At 53.2% G+C, this 21301-nt stretch overlaps 1 protein-coding gene across 4 annotated transcripts in view; it reads left to right on the top strand.

The window, feature by feature from the left end:
- Positions 1-21301, top strand: part of Zmiz1 (zinc finger MIZ-type containing 1) — a 199128-nt gene that overhangs the window by 26020 nt on the left and 151807 nt on the right. For all 4 annotated transcript variants that reach the window (XM_051142241.1, XM_051142219.1, XM_051142231.1 and 1 more), the window contains exon 2: positions 17379-17505. The gene's annotated coding sequence lies outside the window, so the exon portion shown is untranslated. The remainder of the gene's footprint in view (positions 1-17378; positions 17506-21301) is intronic.

Below are 21301 nucleotides of genomic sequence, written 5' to 3'. Positions count from 1 at the left end.
CAGCCTTGTTCGGGTTCCTTCCTTCGTTAGATGGGGAACAGGAATAGAAGCGCCACATGCCTCGAAGGCTCTTGTGACTGAACATGAGTGAATATTTGTAGGATGCCCAAGTTCATTCAGCTGGTCAGACACAGAGCTGGGGTTTGAGCTCAAGTGACCCTCAAAGCCTGAAAGCTTGAGGAGGCTGCTGAGGTTGGAGTGCTTGTGGGGACACACACACACACACACACACACGCACACACGCATGCATGTACCAATGGCACATGCAGACACGCACATGCGTGGGCACATACACAAACTCACACACACAAAGGAATGAGGTCTCAGCTCTCTTCAGAGCTCTGAACCCAAATGTCACCAGCAAGGATGTTGGTTGTGGGAGGAGACCATGAGGGAGGGGTTCAGGCTCTCAAGGGCCAGAGTGTAAGTCCATAAGGAGCTTGGATGAAGATGGCAGGGGTGGCAGACACATGAGCTATACAAAAGCCAAATAGAGCAGGGCGGGGGCTTGGATCTTCCTGTCATATCCCATGCACAATTTGAAGCAGGCCCCGAGAGGCCCAGTCTCTGGAAACCGGAAACTAAGGAAGGACCCTTGGGTTGTAGGGAGAACTGGAGCAGAGGGTCCCTCTGCCCCAGCCACAGCGTCACCGACCTGCTGAGACCTGACATGGCCTAGGAAGGTGTTCACTGTGCTGGTGCTGGGAGAGCCATGGCTTGGGGGGCATTCTAGAAGAGGGGCGTCTCACACTCTGAACAAGGTGCTCTTGGGCCTTCTTCCCGCAGGCTGCCTGAGAGGTGCTTTTCCCTCCCCAGTCTCTGTGAAACCCCAGGACATGCCTCTAGATGCTTAGCCTGTGTTTGCTCTTCAGGAGGGCAGTGCGCAAGGCCTATGGAAGCCTCAGGAAGAAGGGTCCTCTACTACATGCCAGCAGGGAGCTTCTGTGCAGAGGCTGGGAGCCTTCCTTGTCTCTATCCCACAGCTCTGGAAGGCTTACCCTAAGGTCCTTGTGTCCTTAGCTTAAGGAAGTCACCCTTCTTGTCAAAACGCTCACTCCTGTGCTGTGGAAGGAAAGGTGGCTGTAGGAACATTGTAGGGGTCAGCCGCCTTCCCCTTACACCCAAGGGGCAAGTCAGGAGAAGAGCTGCAACAGCCCAACTGCTGCTGTGAAAAAATGTGCCAGGCCCTGGAGGAGAAGCCCAAACCAGGATCTCAGAGACTCACTGGGAACGAGACAGGTCAGGAACTCCCCACAACATGGCTGTCTGGTGAGCTCTGCCAAGGGAGTAGACCTGTTAGGGAAAGGCAGTCAGGGAGGGCTTCCCAGAGGAGGAGGCCTTTGAGCTACATCCTGAAGGATGCCTTGTTTCCAGCAGAAAAGGTCTAGAGAGGACATCAGCGCTACATCCACAGAGCTGAGGCCTTGGTATACATCATGGTGGCCTTGAGTAGCAACTGTTCCTCAGAGAATGCAGGTAAAGAGTGATGCCCGACTCCTATTAGCCACTGAGGGAAGGGGCAGAGCAGGAGCTGAGTGTGTCTACAGAAGACTCTTGAGGGAGCGTTGGAGGGGGCTGCGGGGTGTACACTTGGCTGGGGCAAAGAGAAAGGAGGAGCGAGCTCTTCCCTTGAGGGTGATTCAGCACAGATAGTTACAGCCCTGTGCAGTTGGGTTGAAGAGGGAAAGGGCTCAGCCCAAGGGAGCTACTGTCTCCTGGAGAGGTGTGTGCAGTGCAGGCTGGGAGCTAAGCTCACTGGTGGGAATGTGGAAAGTAAGGAGGATTCCTGGGCAAGAAGGTGAGGGTGGGGCATGGAAGCACAGGCAACAGGAGAATTAGTGAATGGGGGTACACCTGCAGAAGTAGGGAGTCAGCCAGGCCTCCCAGACAGAGATTAAAAGTCCTGGTGTCTGTGCCTGGACCCAAGGTGCTGTGCCCTTGGATGCTTCCGGGAGGTCAGTGCTTGGGTGACAGTGACCAGTCTGTGTGTTTTTGCATGGTGTAGCCAGATTCGTGGAACTACAGGCCAGAGAGTATGTCAACTGTGCACAGAGGGAGGTGCTCTCTCTAGGTCGGGTCCACCACCTGCCTCTTGGATGTTAAAGTCCAGGGTAAACCAGGTCAGGAAAGGAGGCACAGGGTCAGGTGACAGCTGTCCTGGCAGGTGTGCCATTATCTGGCATGAAGACTGCTGTGGGGCCCAAGGGTGGCCTCATTTCTCACCTAGCTCCCTGCTGTCAACATATACATACATGGTGCTATGGGTAGCTGGTAGCATGCCCTGTGAGGAACAGGTGCCCAATCCCCAAGGACCAGAGAAAGCTAACAACCTAGGCTAGCCACACAGCACACAAGTCTTCCATTTGCCTCCCGGAGTCCCATGCCAGCCACCATGATACTGGAGGCTTTGGGATAAACTGGTTGAGCCAGGATCTGGCCAACTCCTCTGTCATTCAAAACACACTTCCCTCAAAACACACATGCAGGGCCATGTGCCTACTCAGCGTGTCTTTACCCTACCTAAAAACAGAGGCAGCAACCAACTCAGGAGGGCTGGGCCAAAGTCTGGCTTGGACCAGGTCTCCTGGGATGGCAGTAAAGTTCCCGAGCCCGCTGACTGAGAGGCAGAGTCCCAGCCCTGCAAGCATAAACATGGCTATTTTTAGCCCTCACAGGGCTGTGAGTGCAGCAATGTGACCTGAATTTGGCTTGCCCCCCTCATCCTGCCCCACCCCAGGACAGCAGGCCTCTCCTGCCCCTGACTCTCCCTGTCAGCTCAAGGCAGATCTGAGAGTTACTGGACATGCTGAGGAAGGGAACCCGAACAAGCAGGGGTCCTCGAAAGGATGGCCACTATCATCCAGTCAGTCCCATGGGGCGGCTAGCTTGGGCTCCAAGGACAGGATGTGGTAGGTAGACAGAGAGGTGGCAATCAAGTCTCAAGAGGAGATGGGCAAGGCATCTGTGTTATACTGTTTTTCTCTGTGGTGCTGACTACCCTTCTGGTCTGGCTGGGCCTCAGGAAGCCTGGGCACCCCCCCCAGGGCCCCTTCCCCTGCACCCCCCCACCCGCCTCACAGATACCCAGCCAGCTGTGGCTGTTCTCAGTTCTCAGCACTTTCATCCAGGGAGTAGGGGAGTTGGCAGATGTCCATTCACTTTTTTTCTTTCAGCAAACCCTGAGCTACCATTTTGTGCCAGCCGCTGGACACGACCACAGAGATCATCAGCCTGACTAGATGCCTACACTCTTGGGCTGCTGTTGTGGGGCAGAGATGGGATGGGACCACGGAGGGCAGAACAAACACGTACGTAAGGAGTCAGCTTTGGGGGCATGCAGCATAGGAATGGTGGCATTGAGTGTGGTTACGGAAAGGCATGTTTCAGATCAGGGCACCACAAGGAGGGACTTCTTGGGAAACTGTAGAGCTGGTCACTACGTGTGGTCACCGTGCAAAGGCCCTGGGGCAGGAATTCATTTGGTGTCTGAAGGGACTTGTGGAATGGACAGCAATGGAGAGGCGTTTATAAAATGAGGTGAACAGGGACCAGGAGCACACAGGGTGGAGGCGGCAAACAGGACATGTTATACCGGTGCAGGGACAAGGAAGTGGGTAAGCATAGGAGCCAGTGACAAGATGGTGCCCTCCTGCCAGCAATGGAAGTCGGCAGGGTGGGGGTTGGGGGGGCGCAGTGGGCAGGTAATCACCCGATATGAGGGTCTCTCCGATGGTAAGTAGCTTGGCTGAGGGCAGCCTCAGACTTAAGGACAATTGCTTGGTTTCAGGGTCTTCCCTAGGAGTCTTGGTCCTGGGCCCCTGTGGGACAGACATCAGTTGATCTAGAAGGAACTGTGGAGAAGGAGGGGGGAAAACTGGATTGGGGGAGATGGGGACAGTGCAAGGGCGGTGTCATGGTGAATGCACTGGCTTGCCGTGTCTGTTGTAGACAGAGATTAACTTTACAGATCAAACCCTACGCTAGCAGGCTCCACTGCCTGGGGCGCTCTGCCAACCTCCTGGAACAGTGGGCAGGACAGACCTGGCCTTTGCTTCAGTGCATCTGGAACCATGGCTTCTCTGAAGCTTGGCTTCTAGCTTGCCTGGGCTGGGTGGAGCTGTGTGTAGTGGGTAGAGTCTGCAGCCTTGGTGCCAAGGGTTAGAAGCCCCACCAGGAAGTGTAGCCTTGGCACGCTCAGAAGGTTGCATGCCTTGTGCATGGAACACTGTTCACTTTCTCCTGGCCCTGGGCCCTGGGTGTCGCTGCTGCTCCCTGCTCTCCACTGGCAATTTCTGCTTGTGCCACAGCAGCTGTCTCTGCTGTGCCCACTGGGGTGTGGGGCTTTTCACAGCAGACTGTTTGCCTGTGTCATGTGGTGGCCAGCGTCTTGGACATGTCCATCTCCTTCTAGAGCCTTGGAGTTTCTACCTAAATCTCCAAAATGCAGTGGCAGATCCTCAGGGCTTTGGGACTGGAAAGGTCATTTTGTGAGTCAGTCAGGGCCAGTGGGCTGGGCCTGGCAGAGCCCATGGGAGCCGGTTAGTATGGGATTAGATAGAGCAGGGAGGGCTGTGACAGCTTGTTACTTTTGCTCATTGTAGAAGCCCCCACCCTCACCCCCACCCTTGATGATGCTGATGCCTTGCTGTGGCCATGGTTACTATGGAGGTCACACTTCCGCAAGCCATTAGCAAGTGCCTGGTTCATCCAGCTCCAGCTGCCTTTCCCCAGTCCTACACTCCAACTAGAATCTAAATTCGGTAGGAGGGCTCCTTGACTGTTGGGGTTTCTTTCTAAGAGTCATAATCCCAGGCCCGGGGCACCTTCCAAACCTAACAAGGAGGCTGTGAACCTCACTGACTCTTGTGGTAGCTTTGAGGACTGTCTGTGTTGTCTCTGCGTATCTCATGCAGTGCGTGTTGTGTTTGCCTCTCTGGGTTTGTGCCGCAGTAGAATGTGAGGAAGAGAGCAGATGTTACATCCACTTGTCACCAAACTGTCTTGAAATGCTATAAATATTTTTCTAAAAGACAAACTTCCCAGGCTGATGCATTAGTACCTGTTCAGAAGCTGATTCCTGAAAATTAAGACAAACAACCTCTTAAATCATAGTTGTTAACCTCAGGTGTAAAAGCTGTTAGCACAGCCACGGGTCAGGGTGACTCCACTCTGCCTAAGTGACTGTGCAGCTCAGACATGGCAGTGCAGCAGAGACGGGACACCGTGGTTGACTCCTCAGAAGGCTTCAGTAACAGGGCTCACCCACTCACTGCTGAGTGATTTTGAGTCAATGAGTCCACGTCTCTGAGCCTCATTTGACAACAGAGTGCTGCTAGTGGCCACCCCTCAGATCCGGTGAGCCTTGGTGAGATGACCTCACACCCCCAAAAGGTCCAGGCTGTGCTGTGTTCATTGCTCTGTTAATCAGGACCAAGGAAGCTTGTCTGTCCCCAGACCACTCCGCCTTTCAGCCCATGTCAAGGACAGCTTCCAATGCTCAAAACACTTGCCATCATCTTCTGATGGAGCTGGGCTGCTGGGGGCATCACTGTCCCTGAGTCTGCTCTCATCTTTAACTTCTATTCATGGTGGCTAAAGCTAATTTCATATTAAGGTAGTGCTGGGAATTTTTTTTTTTTTTTTTAAGAAATGTATTCTAATAAGAGTTGTGAGTTGACTTCAAGTAGAACATTCTGAGAACGGCCATTAGGAGGGTGGGAGCTGTGACGATGGATGGGATTATACCTGGGATGGGATGCTGGTGGGCTGCTCTTTCTCTGAGGGCTCATGCACGATCTTGAAGCTGTGGCTAAAGAGGACTACTGGAAGGATAGACTCCAACAACACCTGGAGAAATCCAGGCCCAGCGTCCAGGCAGAGGGAAGCTGCTGTGCTCCTACAGAGTTTGAGCCAAGAGTCTGGAAGGATCCAACAGCAAAACTGTCTCCTGCCTTTACACCCAAAGTGTGTCTCTCCTACAAATCTCAAACGAGGGTCTCAAGCTTGCACCTGCCAGCTGGTGTCTCCCACTCCAGAACCAGAACTAGGCCTCACCTATGCTGGCCATGGTGTGATTGTCACTCCTCCAACAGGGATGTCACTCATTGGTATACCCCATCTAGAAGTGATAGCCCAGAGTGCTATGTAGACTAATAATTCTAAGGCCACCCTGGAGCTCTGCAAGAGAGCACAGGGATTGATTAGTAATGCCTGCCATAGGTGTGGGACAGGAACTTGGGGACACTTGTGCTTTCACTAGTTGCCCCAGATCTTGTGGCTGGACCCCATTGCCCCTCTATAGCTGACCACTGGGATTAGCTAGCAAGTAATAAAACCTAAAAGCTCTTGTGAGGACTCAGAAGCTGCCCTTGGGGTAGCCCTTGGGGGTCATCATGGAGCTGGATATATGTGGGTGACCAGGAAGTATATCAGTCAGAGTCTAAAAGGATCAACTCACGGTCAGGAAGTACTACAGAGGTGCAGTCATGAGGAGTACTGTGGGGAGGGGCTAGTCATCTAATCTTCATGTTCACTAGGCTCCTCACCTCCATGGGCTTTTAGGTACACAAGTGCCCCAGATTTTTTTCAGGGTACTCCTGTTTCAGATCCGTGAATGTCTTTAGTAGACCCAGCAGCATTTGAGCTGTGGTTTGGGGGACCCCAGCTGTCCTTTGGTCCTTCTGAGAGCCTTTGATTCCACCATTGCCTTCATGCCTGCAGTGAGAGGACAGGCTCCATTCATCCCATCTGAAGAAATAAGGCCCCGGGGTTGGCAAGGGACTTGCTTAAGATCACACCAAAGGTGAATGCAGAAACCTGGCCTGAACCCACGGCCCTCATCTTGGGACCCCTTCACCATCCACTTACGTTGACAGCTCAAAAGATGGTGGCTCGGTCCCCACAAATGGTGTTTGACCTTGGCTGGCTCATTACCTTCAAGTCTGGGTGGCCTGAAAAGTGATACCTCTGCAAGCAAACGGCCTAATGTGCACTCTGCCCAATTCCTTTCCCTCGGTTTCTTGCTCCATCAGATGGGGCATCACCAGCACATGGGCTGTTGGGAAAGTCTGCATGGTGTGTATACGTGCAGGGTAGACGGGTCTGGAGGCCCCAGCGCCATCCACTTCCTTGCCCTGTAGAAGTGGGGCAGGGCACTCAGCAGGAACAGCTTGTGGTCTGACCACTGGGCAGCCACATAAACAGCTCGAGTGTGTTCATGTTCACAGCAAGGCCAGAAGGCCCGAGCCCACAGGACAGAGAGATGGTGGCTGTCCCCACTGTCCCCACTGTGGGGAGGAAGGTGTGGCAGAAAGACTCAAGCTGTGCAAGGAGACAGCTTGGAGTGGGGATGGGGTGGGGGACCAGGGAGGAGGACACCAGACAGGTGTAAAATAATGTGGCCAGCATCTGTCCCAGGGCTGACCCAGTCTCGCACCCACCGCATCTGATGCGTCTTTGAGTAAAGCTCAGGGCTCTAGGCAGCAGGGCAAAGCTGAGGAGCTAAATCTTAACAAGTTTTTCCCCCTGGGGGCAGACACAGAGAGTCCTTCCCTGAGGCCAAGCCTCAGGGACTGTCTGGTGTTCACTGTCTGATGAACTGGTCCTTGCCGTCTGTCTGTCTGCCTGCCTGTCTGCCTTCCTGGCTGTCTCCGCTTTTCTCATCTGTCTGAGCAGCACAAACAGCTCCTCCCCTGTGCTCCATCACCACAGGCATCCACTCTCAGGCTGGTGGTGACACCGGCAGCCCATTCAGAGACCTATTCATTCTGCTGCCGGGGCACCGGGCCCGGTTTTAATCATATGTGCTTTACCACGAGCTACAGATGGCTGTATTATTAATAGTCATAATTAATCAGCATCCACGAGATCTTTTCCCCAGCAGCAGATCCTCAGCTTGAGCAGCCCCAGAGGCCCCTGCGCCCATCCCTACTTTACAGACGGGAAGTGATGGGGCCAAGGGAGGGGACTCCCCTTGGGTGGAATTGACTGTGGGTCCCTGCTTAAATGCCCCATCTGGTGACAGCCCACAGGGTTCCTGTTGAAGAATGGACTGGCTCTCTCCCCTCCCCCACCCTCATGTACCCATAGGATACTAGTCCCTGGTAGAAGCTGTCAGTGCTAGGAACTGGAAGCCAGTGTCCAAACTGTGAATTCACTCCAAGGCTTGGCCGAACATGGAGGAAGCTAGGTTAGAGTAAGGAGGGCCTAGCAGCTAGCAGGCAAGGGGGTCTAGCTCAGGTGCAGGTGGGGAGGCAGTCCTGGAGTGTGTGTGTGTTGGGGGGGGGGGATGCCAAATGCCAACATCTTCCTTCTTTTCTGTCCCCAGCTGCTGGCCCTTTGTCCTGAGTGCCAAGTCCAGCAATGGCGATTTAAACAGCTGTGGCAAGTGGCTTCCTGATTTATGGGGCTGCTGTGAACAGTCCCATCCACTCAGCACCCCGGCAGTAAGGGTTCGTCACCCAGTCCTGTAGATGGCTGCCTGCCACCTGCTCTCTTTGTTTGTCTCCCTGTCCCAGCCACCTTCGGAACTACTGTGTCTGGGACCATGTGCTATGTGCACCAGAGGCTGGTCACATCCTTGCTCTTGATTCAAGTGTAAATGAACACTATGTGCCACACAGGTGTACCTGCCAGCACTTAGAGCAGTACTGGTCCTGTCAGGTGGATGTCTGCTTATCAACTTATATACATGCCTGTGTTTGACACATGTGACTGTCAGGGATGTGATGGGAGATGTCCATACATAAACACACATGTGCATAAAGCCACTGACTTGCCTTGTGCTATACACCCTAACAAGTCCATGTGTATGCAGACAGGGCATGTACAAGGAGGATATGTATGCATGCATATCCATGTGTGCATGTCTGTCTGTCTATGCACATGCACACACACACACACACACACACACACACACACACACAATATTCAGTGTGCATCTGGCCTGATCATAGGTTCATGGATAAGGCCTTCTGCCCTTATCATCATTAGGAAAGAGTGGCCATGCCAGCAACCCTGAAGGCAGTAGAGATAGCTTCATTTATCCTTGGAACCCTTTACCCATCTTTCTTGCCCCTGCTCCTTATCCCCACCCCCAAAGCCCCACACAGTCTCAGTTTCTCTCCTACCATGTCTACCAACTGTGATCCAGGCCATAAGAAAAACAGTGTGTCACAAAAGCCCATTCCCAAATCAGGCAGATGAGGGCACCAACCAGGGTACTGTCAGGAGCATGTAGCTCTTCATCCCATGTTTTCCTGTTTGCTGTTAGCTTTAAGGGGTTGCTAGCTAGATCACTGGGTTGGCCATGCTCCTTCCCAGTGAGGCTTGGGGTTTCCCATCAGTCATATGGTAATATTGACCCTCACTAGCTGCCTTGAGGAGCTTTTCACTGTGCCCTGTTTGTGGTGCTAGGGATGGAACACGGGGCCTCACCATACAAAGCAAACACTCTTTTTTCAGGCAGAATCTTAATAACTTACCCCGTCTGATCTCAGACTTGAAATTCTCCTGCCTCGGCCTCCTGAGTGTTAGGGTTACAGTCCTGAGCCGGCATGCCTAACTTCCCAGGATCATTTTGAGGACCAGATGAACAACGGGCTCTGACAAGAAGATGAGATGATGGCTAAGATGATGCCCACAGCACTTGTCAAAAGCTCTGAGCATGAGCAATGAGGAGTGTGGGGCATTCGTGATGGAGGCCTGGACCCAAATTCTCAAACAGCAATTCTGAGGTGTATCCTAGACAGTGCCTTTCTCTTTAGCTCCATCCAAGTCTCTGTGGAACTTGGAGTCTACCTTTCATGCTGCTGCTGCTGCTGCTGCTGTGCACGCCCCCCTCCTTCCTCCCCATTCACTGGAAGAAGGATAAGGGTGATGCGTCAAATATAGTGGCCGCTCAAGGCAGTGGCATCCATCACTGTTTTGTGGCCTGTTGCTATACAGGTAGCTCTGAATCTGGAAATGCAGGTGAGCACATGCTGAACAGCACCGCACCAGGAAAGGATGCTTATGTGTGAGGTTCTGTCTATGCCTCTTAAGTACACTAGAACCAGCTATGTGGTATCTAGCCCTTTGCAGGGTGGCACACCGAAGAATGAACCTGTTGGTTCTAGTCTTTGCTGGTTGAAAGCGAATTGGCATTTGGCACCATCCAGCTCCACCAATCGAGGCCTGAGGTCACCTTTATCTCCTCCTTTGGCCCACATGGCAGTTGGACACAGGCCCTGAAAAGAAGCCTGAGGCGGTGGGGAGCAGATCACGTCCCATCTTAATCTGGTGAGAGCTGAGGCCCTATACCAACCCAGCCAGCGGCCAGCCCTGGACTTAGAGCTGTGGGATTCAAACAGAGCCCTGCATCAGGTGGGTCCCTGGGGATGCCAGCTTCCTGGCAGCTGCAAGGGTGCAGAGGAATAGACAACATTCCCAGCAGAAATGAGTCCCAGGCACCCAGGGCAATTCAGGTAGCCCTCACAGAGACATAAGCAGGGCTACAGGCATTTGGAGCTGAGGTGGAAGGCAGGTTAGAATGCATGCAGACCTCAAAGGACAGCAAGGATTTGGCTAGCTGGAGAGGGCAGTATGACGGAAGGTTGTGGGTGTGAGGACGAAGGTTTGGAATGGCTCTCAGAGAAAGGCAAACTCTCTTCTCTTAGACATCAGGGATGCCCTGGCTCAGATGCTCTTGCCTCTTGGTGAACAGAGGCCACGGGGTAAAGCAGATGGCCGGTGGGGGCAGGGGCAGGGGTGCCCTCAGGCCTGAGCCAAGCTGAGCCAAGTGGCCCACATAGGCCAGAGTCGAAGGAAGACCTTGGCACAGGCACTTGAGCTCTCAACTTGAAAGTTAATGATTCATTTGTGGCCAATTTCTGTTGGCATTTGCCTGGAAATTCCCAAGCCTGCCCCTTCCTTTGGCTCGGGAACTCCAAGAATACAGTCCTCATTACTTTTGGCTGAGAGCTCTCACCCACTCTCTGGGTACTAGCTTTTAAAATTGCCCTGAGACCTATGCAGGTTATCTGTTAGGAAGAACCGGTTCTAGGTGGTGGGCTGGGGACTGACGTGGAGATGTTGAGTGTAATAAAGTTAGAGGCTCGCTCTGACCCTGTGTGCCAAGGGCTGATGAAAGGAACCCTGTTTGCATTCATCATGTCCCCCACTTAGTTCAGAACAGATGTGACCAGAATCCCGTCTCGGGTAATGTGTAATTCATGCAGTGGTTACAACCGGAGAGAGCAGGGTTTGGCTGGGTAGAGAACACACTGTCATGTGCAAAGGCCCAGGGGCATGACAGTCCAGGAGGGTTGAGTTATTGTGGTATGACTGGGGCACAGAGACTTCTGTGAACACAGCAATGAGTGAAGAACAGGGATCTTGGCAGCAACAGTGCTAGTCCTAGAAGTCAGAGCTAGAGCAGGCTGTGTGTGTGTGTTTTGGACTGTGGAGTCATTTGCCCATCTGAGTCTTGCTTTTGCTGGTCTGCAGGACTCTCTAGATAGCCTGATCCCAGGTTCTGCCCAGGGCCATGCACCTGTGTGAAACCTGGATTAGAGAGAAGAGGGCATATGTAACAGCCCAGGTGAGTGGTGACAGGGCCATACAGGAGCCCGGAGACATTGGCAAAAGCACAAGTGAGGGAGCAGCCAGAGCATGATGTCACTCTGAGTCTTAGGGTGAACAACGCCGTGTTGGTTGGAGTCAACCTCAGGAATTCCATGTGCCTGGCAGGCTGCAGGCAGCTACCCTGGAGGTCACCCCTTTCTCATGGGAGCCATGTTGCTTTCCCCAACCTGTGTACAGGCAGAGCCCAGGAGGGGACAATTGATGGCGTAGCAGGGCCTGGATTCAGGGTCCCACCTCTGCACTAGCTTCATGTGCCCAGACCCCTACTCCACAAGTTCCTGCAGCCTGAAGGATATTCCCTGAATCCCAGGCAGCTCTTTCTGCACGAAGGTCCAAACATCTGAGAAAGGGACCCTTTTCCGATCCCCACTTGGCAGACTGAAATCCTTCTGGTGATGCCTTAAGAGTCCCTAGTGTGATGGTAAACATCTACTCTCCATAAAACATCTCCCTGAGACAGCAGCTTGCTCTGACAAGGGTGTGATCCACTCTTGGCAGGGCCTCTGCCTCAAGTGACAGCCTTGAAAAACATTCAGGAAGACCAATATGTGCTGGGCATGGCGAGAGGAGCTGGGCAGGGTCCGGCTGAGCAGCCCAGCTGGGTCTGGGATCCTCACATGGCCTCTGGCTGTGGCTGGTCCCTGCACTGTGAGGTGGGGCAGTATCAGGTGTCTGCTGGCTCCCACAACCCTGGTGTTTGGCACAGTTAGGCAGCAGTGAGGAGCCTGTCTCCCAAGGGTAGTATTGCCAGGCCTGTCTGTGGCTGAACGCAGCAGGGCCTTGGACCTACAGCCTCCAGGCCTGCGTCACACACTGGCTTAGGTGTCCTGAATCAGAGCCAGGAAATGGATCTGCCATACCAGCGTAGTGGGGATACCAGCCCGGGCAGCTGGGGTAAACCCCAAGCTCCTGCTTGTGTATACTAAGGATGCTAGCCTCCTACCTATTATGCCTTCTACTCCCTGTGCCCAAGCTCCCATCCCACCTAGTCAGCAGCTGCCACTCAAGCAGGTCAGAGCTATTGCTTTAGTGCTACTCCCCACTTACCCTCAGAGCTATTTTCCAATCCCATCTAAGAATTTCCCCAGGAATTACTTCAATGTACCCTTCCTTGGCAGCTTCATCCCGCCACAGCTGTCCCCTCTTCTCTGCATTACCTCCCCGCGGACCTCTAGTTTGGGCTCCGTCATTGTGTAGTAGTCACACTGCCTTGCAATGGGTTCCTCACCACCTCCCGTTAGCCCCTGAGGGCCTTGTGGCTTGGTTATTTGTACATCCCTCGGGCCTGACTTATAGTAGGTGCCCAATAAAAGCAGGCTGGATTTAATTAAGAGGCTCCTGAAGGCAGTGCTGGAGTCTCCCTTTGTTAATGATATGTAGGAAAGAGCAGAAGATTTCCCATTTGCAAGTGAAAGCCTCACCTCCTTGCCCCCACATACCCTTACCCAAGGTGACTGCTGGGGCTGGGACCAGCCTGCTGCTGGCCTCTCTCCAGCCGTTGCCTTCCTTGCTGGCAGGAGCCAGCTCCCCGGGCTGCCTGAGTGATCACTCCAGAAAACACCCCAGTGGAAACTGCATGAATGATTGATAAGGGCTGAGAGCTGTTTAATATTTTCCTCCTGTTTAATGGCTATCAATAATTTAATACGCTCTCTGTATGTTTTTAAGAAATAGCACCCATTTTGCCGTCTCCGGTTTAGCGGGCTAAATGATTTAAGTGTTGGAAGTGTGCTCAGAGGAGTGAGGTGGAGGGAGTCAGAAATCTGGAGTCTGGAGTGGGTGGTAATGAGGACCACCACAGCCTCTTGGCCTGGCTGAGTGTGTGTGTGTGTGTGTGTGTGTGTGTGTAACAGGGCCAATGCCTTTCTGCTAAGAGCAAGATAATTGCTTTTTCTGGAGCCTCACTGAGCAGCAGCCCAACAGCTGTTGCTCCCCCAACCTTGTCCCATACTAAGCGTGTGGCTCTGGGGGGCTGAGGGGCTGAGGAGGAGCTGGGCTAGTACCACCACTGTGGGATGGATCCCCCTTGCAACGCTACCTCTCCTCCCACATCCTGAAGCTTTTAAATCGTTGTTAATGATGTGCTCAGGCCACTGCCCTGGAGGGCTGCTATCTTCCAGAGGGTTTTGGGGCGGTGGAGAGAGATATTCAAAGCTGATAATCTCTGGGCCCCAGAAGGACCTGGAAGGTCACCTACCAGTGCCTCCCATCTTTCCAAATGCTGAGGATCACCTGGGAGGTCTTGTTAACAATTTAAATTTCTGGGCTGTCTTCCAGACTCACATTCTCTCTGGGGAGAGAGGACAGGGCACTGTGGGCTCAGCAATCAGGCTAGTTATCTGAGTGATTTGGTCCTCAGGGGAGTCTGAGAAATTGAAGTCCAGCTTGCTTCTGATCTACCTATGACCTCATGGGCCCTCCCTCTGCTTGCATACCTTTAGGGATGGTGTACTCACCTCACCCACCCCTACATATACAAACAGCTGCCGTTCCTGCTGCTCTTGTATAGCTGGCTGTCTTCTCTCCTGTAGGACAGACCTCCCCGCGCCCCCAGGACCTGGTGTCCTTCCCTCACCCATACTGACCATACTTTGGCTCACCTATGCCTCTGCTCAGTAGGGACTTCCTTTCTTAGCAAAGGGTGTCTGAGGCAAGGAGTAGGTGTTATGGCCTGTGTGGAGCAAGGTGGCTGAATCAGATTGCTGCTAGCAGGAACTGTTGCTGGCCACAGTGGGGACAAGGTGACCCGAGACTCACAATCACCTTGACCTATTGGTATTCATGCCTTCCACTGGAGAAGGAAAACAGACCCATCAAAGATGGCTGAATTAGCCTACCACCACCAGATAGGTGGTGAGCTAAGGGACTAGTGGTCACACATACACTTAGAACAGAGCTGGAACTAGGAAGATGAAGACAAGAGGTCCACAGTGGGTTGGTTGTATGTACCTAGGACCTAGCATTGGGGCTCAACTGTTACCTCTAGCAGGGTGGGGAGGCTGCCGTGCAGGTAGCCTGGAGGGCTACCCAGAAGGACCTCAGAGAAGTCAAAGTCCTGCTCTGGCCCCACACCTCTTCCTTTGCCTTTCGAAGGTCTTGTGGTCTTAGTGTAAATAAATAATTATGGGAAATGGCATACGTTTATAGTTCCATCTACAACAAGAGAAACCCTTAAACCTTCCCACTGTCGAAACCTCTTTGCATCCCCAAGTTCAGCCTCCCCTTCGATCTTCACTGCGTATGGTGATGGTGGTGGGGTGAGTGTTGCCTTGTCTGAGCTGGCCTATGATCTGTGCCACCTGGAGACTGATCACCACAGGATGGGGGGTGGGACTGGGCGGGGAGAGACTCTTCCCTGGGGGGAAAAGGAGGTAGAGAGTACCACCTAACCCCACCTTACCCCGAGGGCCCTCTGCCTGAAGAGCCTTTGGAGTCAGAAGAGAAAGACTTAAGCCTCCTAAGACAGGCTCTGTCCCCTCCCACCCAGAACTGTATAAGCACCTGTGAGCCCAGAAAAGGATGGGAGGGAGATCCAGAGAGGCTCCTGGAGGAGGCAGCCACTGGCATGGTGGGAAGGGCCAGGGCATCCCAGGTGAGGCAGCTGTGGAGTGTGGAGCATAGGGAGGTAGGGCAGCAGGACAGTCCAGGGAGGGCCCAAGCCTGTCACTCAGGCCAGGGCTTCAGGATTTTTTTTTTTTTAGCTGCTATTGAAGTTATAACTACTTAGGAAAGTGTCTTACCCTACTCCTGTAGCTGGATAAACTATCGCAAAGTGAAGATGCTTGTGTAACCTCTGTTACACCTAGAAATGCAGCATTCCCTACTTCCCAGAGCGCCCTGTGTACCTTTCAGTTGCCACTCCTGCCATGCAAAGGATTATGACTTGGGAAGAATGACACTCAGTTAGCTCTTCCACTCTAAAAGGAGTGATCTGGGGGTGGGGGAGGGGGGAGAAAAGTAATCCACAAGAGGCCCCTCCCACTTGTCTGTGGCTCCTCCCTCCCCCCCCCCCCCCCCCCAGTCACCTGAGGTAGAGGCCTCTGCCCCACCCAGCAGTGGGTTGGGCTACTGGCTGCGCCTTCCTCTCCCTCTAGTGAAGTGGAATGTTTCCTTCTGAGGTCTCAAGGCTTTCAGAGAGTCAAGGTCAGAAGGTAGAGCCTCCTGTAGCTAGGTGTTTTTCACCCCAGTGAACTGTCACATTCCCTGAATCCTGCTTCCTCAAAGCAAGCTTGAAAGCCCACACAGATCACAGGTGAAGAGCGTGCCTATGCTATAGCACCCAGTCCCCTTGGTTCTACTTGACCTTGGTCTGAGTGGTCTCCAAATGTGTTCCCTCCCATGTCTGGCTTTCAGATCAGTGCTCTGTTGGTAGGAGTTACCCAAGTTGCTGGATATGGCTAAGGGTCCCATCCTCTCGATACTTTGAGGGAATACATGTCATGCACTGGTTGGTCCATTCTGTGCCTGATGCACCACACTGAACCAATGTGTGCATTGCTGCAGAAGTGGACTTGCTGGGTTGTGAGCTAGCCCACCAGACTGCGTTTCCACACTTTCCACACCCTCCTCTAAAAATGGCGATACTAGTGTGTGCTCCAACAGCAGTGTTTAGGGTCCAGAAGGGAGTTTTAGAAAGGCCTGATGTTCATCCACATCTTTGCTCATTGACAGCTGTGGAGATGCTGGGCCCTAGCATTGGGTGTCCAGGCTGGAGGAAGTACAGCTAGCAGGCTGGGCAGTTTGTCCTGAAAAAATCTTTCTTCCCCGTGGCACTTTTTCCAGCCCTTGGGACTTCCTATCTTTCACAGCTGACCCCCAACAGACGGCTGTCTGGAGACACAGTTTAGAGGAGTCTGTCAGAGCCACCTCTGTACTAGACTCTGTCAGCAGTGGGCAGAACTAGAAGACATGGTGTACTTCTGACCTTGTGCCTCTTACTTACTGGGAAGAACTCAGTTTCCTCATTTGTAAAATAGCAGAGAATCAATCTCTCTCTCTCTCTCTCTCTCTCTCTCTCTCTCTCTCTCTCTCTCTCTCTCTCTCTCACACACACACACACACACACACACACACACACACACACCACACCTGCCACAGCCATCACCATAACCACCATGTTCTGGAACCAGACAGCAGGGAGCCTTTGGGGATGCTCTGGAGGCCTCATAAATAAAGGCACATGGTACCTGATCCACAGGTTCACCCTCCCTGTGCCAGGATTGCTGATCTCATTGCTCACCCCTCCCCATACACCTCCTCTCTATCCAATACCGAATGGTCCCTGTGACCCTTGATAATAATGTCAGAGGAAAGGTACGCTGGACCTTCTGATGAGGCTTTGGAAATCTGGGAGAGATTTGGTCAATCTGCCGCAAGCCTGCAGAGAACAGAGGCAGGTGGTCAGAGAGGGCCTCCCAGAAGACCCTAGCATGGGCTCCTAGGCCACTCAGGCTTTGAAAGACAAAGGAGCTCCTGCTGGAGGCTGGGAGGCCTGCTGGTGGGGTATAGTGGTGGTGTGCACAGAGGTGTGACTGCCACTGCTGCATACAGGCTAGAGGCCACTGAGACCAATCTGGCCTCTTGAGTATGATTTCAGGACCCTGTGCCCAGTTTCCATGAAGCTCTCCTCTTGGGCATGTGGCTGTATTTTCTAGTTTAAGGAACCTAGGCAGGCTGGACCCAGAGGTCAGCTAGGGGACTTGGGCCTTGCCTGCAGGCCTGAACCGTAGCTCAGTCTGCTCTGCTTTCTCTTGCAGGACTGTGCAAGAGACAGCACTGTGCTCAGACAGCATAGAACCGACTCGGCACCCCCTTCACCACGGCCTACCTCTCCCAACATTGCAACAGCCTTGAGTTGTGACCGACTGCCAGAGGCCTGGGCAGGTGAGTGGATGGGCCAAGTATCTTGGTACTGGGAATCTGCTGCTCAGGGGTGGGCAGGTGTATGTGGCCACCTGAAATAGGCAATGTGCCTTGAGGAGCTGGATGGGGAAATGGTGGGTTTCCCAGTTTCTATTTTGTTCCTGGAATCCCAAGCCAGAGAGAAGAGGGCACGGGCCTGGGCTAGGTGTTGAACACATGGTTCTTGTCTGCTGTCAGTGCCCTATGTAGTCTTGCTAGGTAGCTCTTTCCCTCCTGCTAAGGGCTTTTGCCTTCTAATCTAGTTCACGGAGATCATAACAGTAGTCACAGCATTAGTGATGTCTCCCGTGGGTACTTGACTGTGCACTGGTACCATGACAAGCATTTTCTCTCCATAACTGCCCTTGAGAGAGTGGCTGTCACCATCACCATTGTACAGACAAGGAAACTGAACCTTGATCCGGAAGTACATCCTGAGTCCACATACCTTGCTTTGGTTCAGATCTGGGCACCTTTGAGCTCTGTCCTGGTCCCCCATCTATGGCACCTTTTTGATGGTGGTGCTGAGTGTCCTCAGAAGACACAACACAGTGCAAAAGGAGATGCCTTCCACAAAGTGACAGTGGCCGCTGGCTGCTGTGATCTAGCTTTCTCTGATCCGGCTCCCTCTGGCCATTTCACATTGGATGGGGTAACTGAGGCCTAGCGAGGGTAGGCTACACAGGCAGAAAATGACAGGGCCTGAATTGGTATGGACTGACCACACTGCACCCAAACCCCCCTTTCTGCTAGGATCCCTCCCTGGCATAAGAATAGCATCTATAGTAGGGTAGAAGGGCCTAGGAATGAACCCTGGGAAGTGGAGGGTGAGAGAGCCTGGAGAAGGAAAGAATGTTACTATGTTGCTATAGAGGAGAAACAGGAAGACCAAGCTGGGGACGCAGCTCCTAAAGAAAGACTCCCAGGAAAGCTGAGTTCCAGCCATTTGGACCTGCACCTGAGTGCCGGTGATGCAGACCAGCTGTATCATTTTCAGGGCTGGGTGAAAAATAAAAATCACAGATTATCAAGGACTTCCCGACAGTGATGGCGCAGTGAGGTCCCTTACAGCTGGAGGACTAATGTGCCAAAGGCCAGCCCATGAAGCCAGGCCTGCATAGAATTGGGATGACGTGGAAGCAATTGAGCACGTGTGCAGGCTCCATCACTTACACACCATATACAGGCCTGCTGACCCTGCATGGAGTCCCTTGGTCTCTGAGCCTCCTTGTCTACTACATGAACAGTGGTGTGCCCCTCTCACAGCAGGAGATCCTGTGATATCAGGGGCCAAGTTCTCTCAAGAAGTTGGGGACATGGGTTGTGTGGGAACTCTCTTGGGTGCACTGTTCAAGCCTGCCCTATAGTCTCTGCTCCCAAGTCCCATCCTCCCTAAAACTGGCAGCCTGGGTTTTGGCCTTTTCTCAAGTCAGCCAAACCAGGCAGCATGTCTGACAAGAGACAGAGAGAAAGGAAGATGTGTCAGCAGCAGAGCTCCAGCAAAGTCCAGAACTTTCTGTTTGCAGAGCTTCCTGTCTGCACTCCCTCCCCCTCCCCCCCCCCCCCCCCCCCCCCCCCCCCCCCCGCTCCACCCTCTGCCTGTTTCTGTTCACTTGCTCTTGTGGGTTGGATGCCTGGAGCCTTCCGTGACCCAGTGCTTCAACCAGGTGCTATTTCTTATGGTTCTCTGCAGTGGGCAAAGTGCTCGCACAACTCATTAGCTCTTGTAAAAGGCATTATTCCTATTGGCTGGATGCCAAAACAGAAACTGTGAGGCCTAAGCCCACTCTGAGCTTCTGGGCTGTGGTGAGATCCACTCAGGTCATGAGATGGCTAATGGCCATAGAGGGCCATACCTGAGCTCTGCCCTAGAGGCTGACGTTTTCCTCTTGGTAAATGTAACTTCAGCCACTGGTACTAGAGAGGCTCCAGGTTCGAGTCTGCTTAAGATGACCTGGCAGGTCTTGGAAGTCTTGGTCATTGAGAGGGGATGTGGCTCAGCCCATACACAAAGCTTGGGCAAGCCACTTACTGGACAGAAGAGAAAATACTTGAGTTGCTTCTAACCATTACAGTTGTAAAGGCCAGATGCAGAAGTGAGGATGTCCTGTCAGGTTGTGGCTGGTATGTATCAAAGGCACACTGGATGAATGCATCGACTACTACAGGGTTAAGAATGTAGGAATGGGGGCCGGGCATGGTGGCACACACCTTTAATCCCAGCACTCGGGAGGCAGAGGCAGGTGAATCACTGTGAGTTCGAAGCCAGCCTGGTCTATAAAGGGAGTCCAGGGCAGCCAAGGCTACATAGAGAAACCCTGTCTCAAACAAACAAACAAACAAACAACAACAAAAAAGAATGTAGGATTGGGGCCTAAGATTTGGGGGTATCTGTAGCTCCTTTTCCCCATTTATTATTGCCTCCTTCTAGTGAACCCCACTTCATCACATGCAGATGACAGAGGTGTCCAGTGGTTGCTTTGCTTCCAACAGGGCCTGTGGATGGGTAGTGGGTAGCAGGTAGGGTATGTGACATGGTTGACCCCAGCTGTGTGGCTACACGGGGGCAGTTCCGAGAGAGAGGCTTGCCTGTGGAATTGCTGAGAAGACACAGTGGGAAAAGGTGGTAGAGATCCAGTTGAGGAGGTGATCTAGTACATATTCCGTGAGCAGCCACATGACAAGAGCCACACTCCTGTCCCACCAGCCCTCAGGCTCCAGGGTATGACGTCAGGTCTCCAGGTCTCTGTAGTCTGTGCGTTTCTTAGGTTGAGCACAGTGTGGGCTGCCTGAACAGACCTTGGGTACCAAGGCCAACACACAGAAGGCTGGCTGGACCCAGCCTGAGGTCATGCAGAACTGGACTTCCAGGGCCGCCTGTGGCATGCCTGTCAGTCTTCAGTCCAGCTGAGAATGCATGCCCCAGCCCCTGCCCGGAATTTGTGGCCTCCGGGCCACCCCTCCACCAGCAGCCTCTGTAGCCCTGCCCCCCACCCCCTAATCCAGCTACTCCAGCCTGGAGCTGGAAATAGTCTACAACCTGCTGCTCATTCCTGCCCCAGTGGGTCAACAGGGTGGGGCTGCCTTTCCATCAGACCTGCTGTGTGACCTCGGATAAGTCCCTGCCCTTCTCTGATGCTGTTCTTTAGCCTATAAAACCAGAAGGCGAGGCCTTTAAAGGCATCAACAAGCCAGTGAAAGCCAAATTTGTCCTATTGTACAGGTGAGGAAACTCACAACACAGAGAGACTAGGAAACCTACCCAGAATCACACAGCCATTGGTGGAGCTGGGAGCAAGTCCAGTTTCCTCTGAAACCATATGTTCTCCCTGATGTCAGACTGGCTCTCACAGGCACTGGCACCACACTGGGCCCTCATGCTAAATGCAAATGGTGGTTAAGGCAGCTGGGTAAGTGTGAGTCCAAGGCAGCAGTCACAGACCTGCAGTGCATGGGCACAGAAATGCCAGCCAGTGAGGATGAGGACCAAAGAAGCAGCCAAGAAGTCTGCCTGGAGGAAGGGGAACAGTGCAGCGTTCCTTGCAGGTCTGCCTCGGGTGTCTGTGTGTCCTGGAAGCCTCAAACCAGCCGGGAAGATCTGTTTAGCCACAACTGGAAGCAGGTGCGGCAGCAGCTCCTGGGGCCCCAGAGCCCCGCAGCCAGTTTGGCCTGGCTTCTTTCTTCTGTAGTGGGAGCAAGAGCCTGGGACTTAGGATCCATCCTCAGGCCCCACACTGGATAGAGCCAGACCCTCGGATCCACCAGGTCTTGAAGCCCC

The sequence above is a fragment of the Acomys russatus genome, chromosome 3 (assembly GCF_903995435.1).
Source record: "Acomys russatus chromosome 3, mAcoRus1.1, whole genome shotgun sequence".
NCBI classification, from domain to species: Eukaryota; Metazoa; Chordata; class Mammalia; order Rodentia; family Muridae; genus Acomys; species Acomys russatus.
The sequence above is the reverse complement of the archived record's forward strand: the minus strand, read 5'-3'. Positions and strand labels throughout refer to the sequence as shown.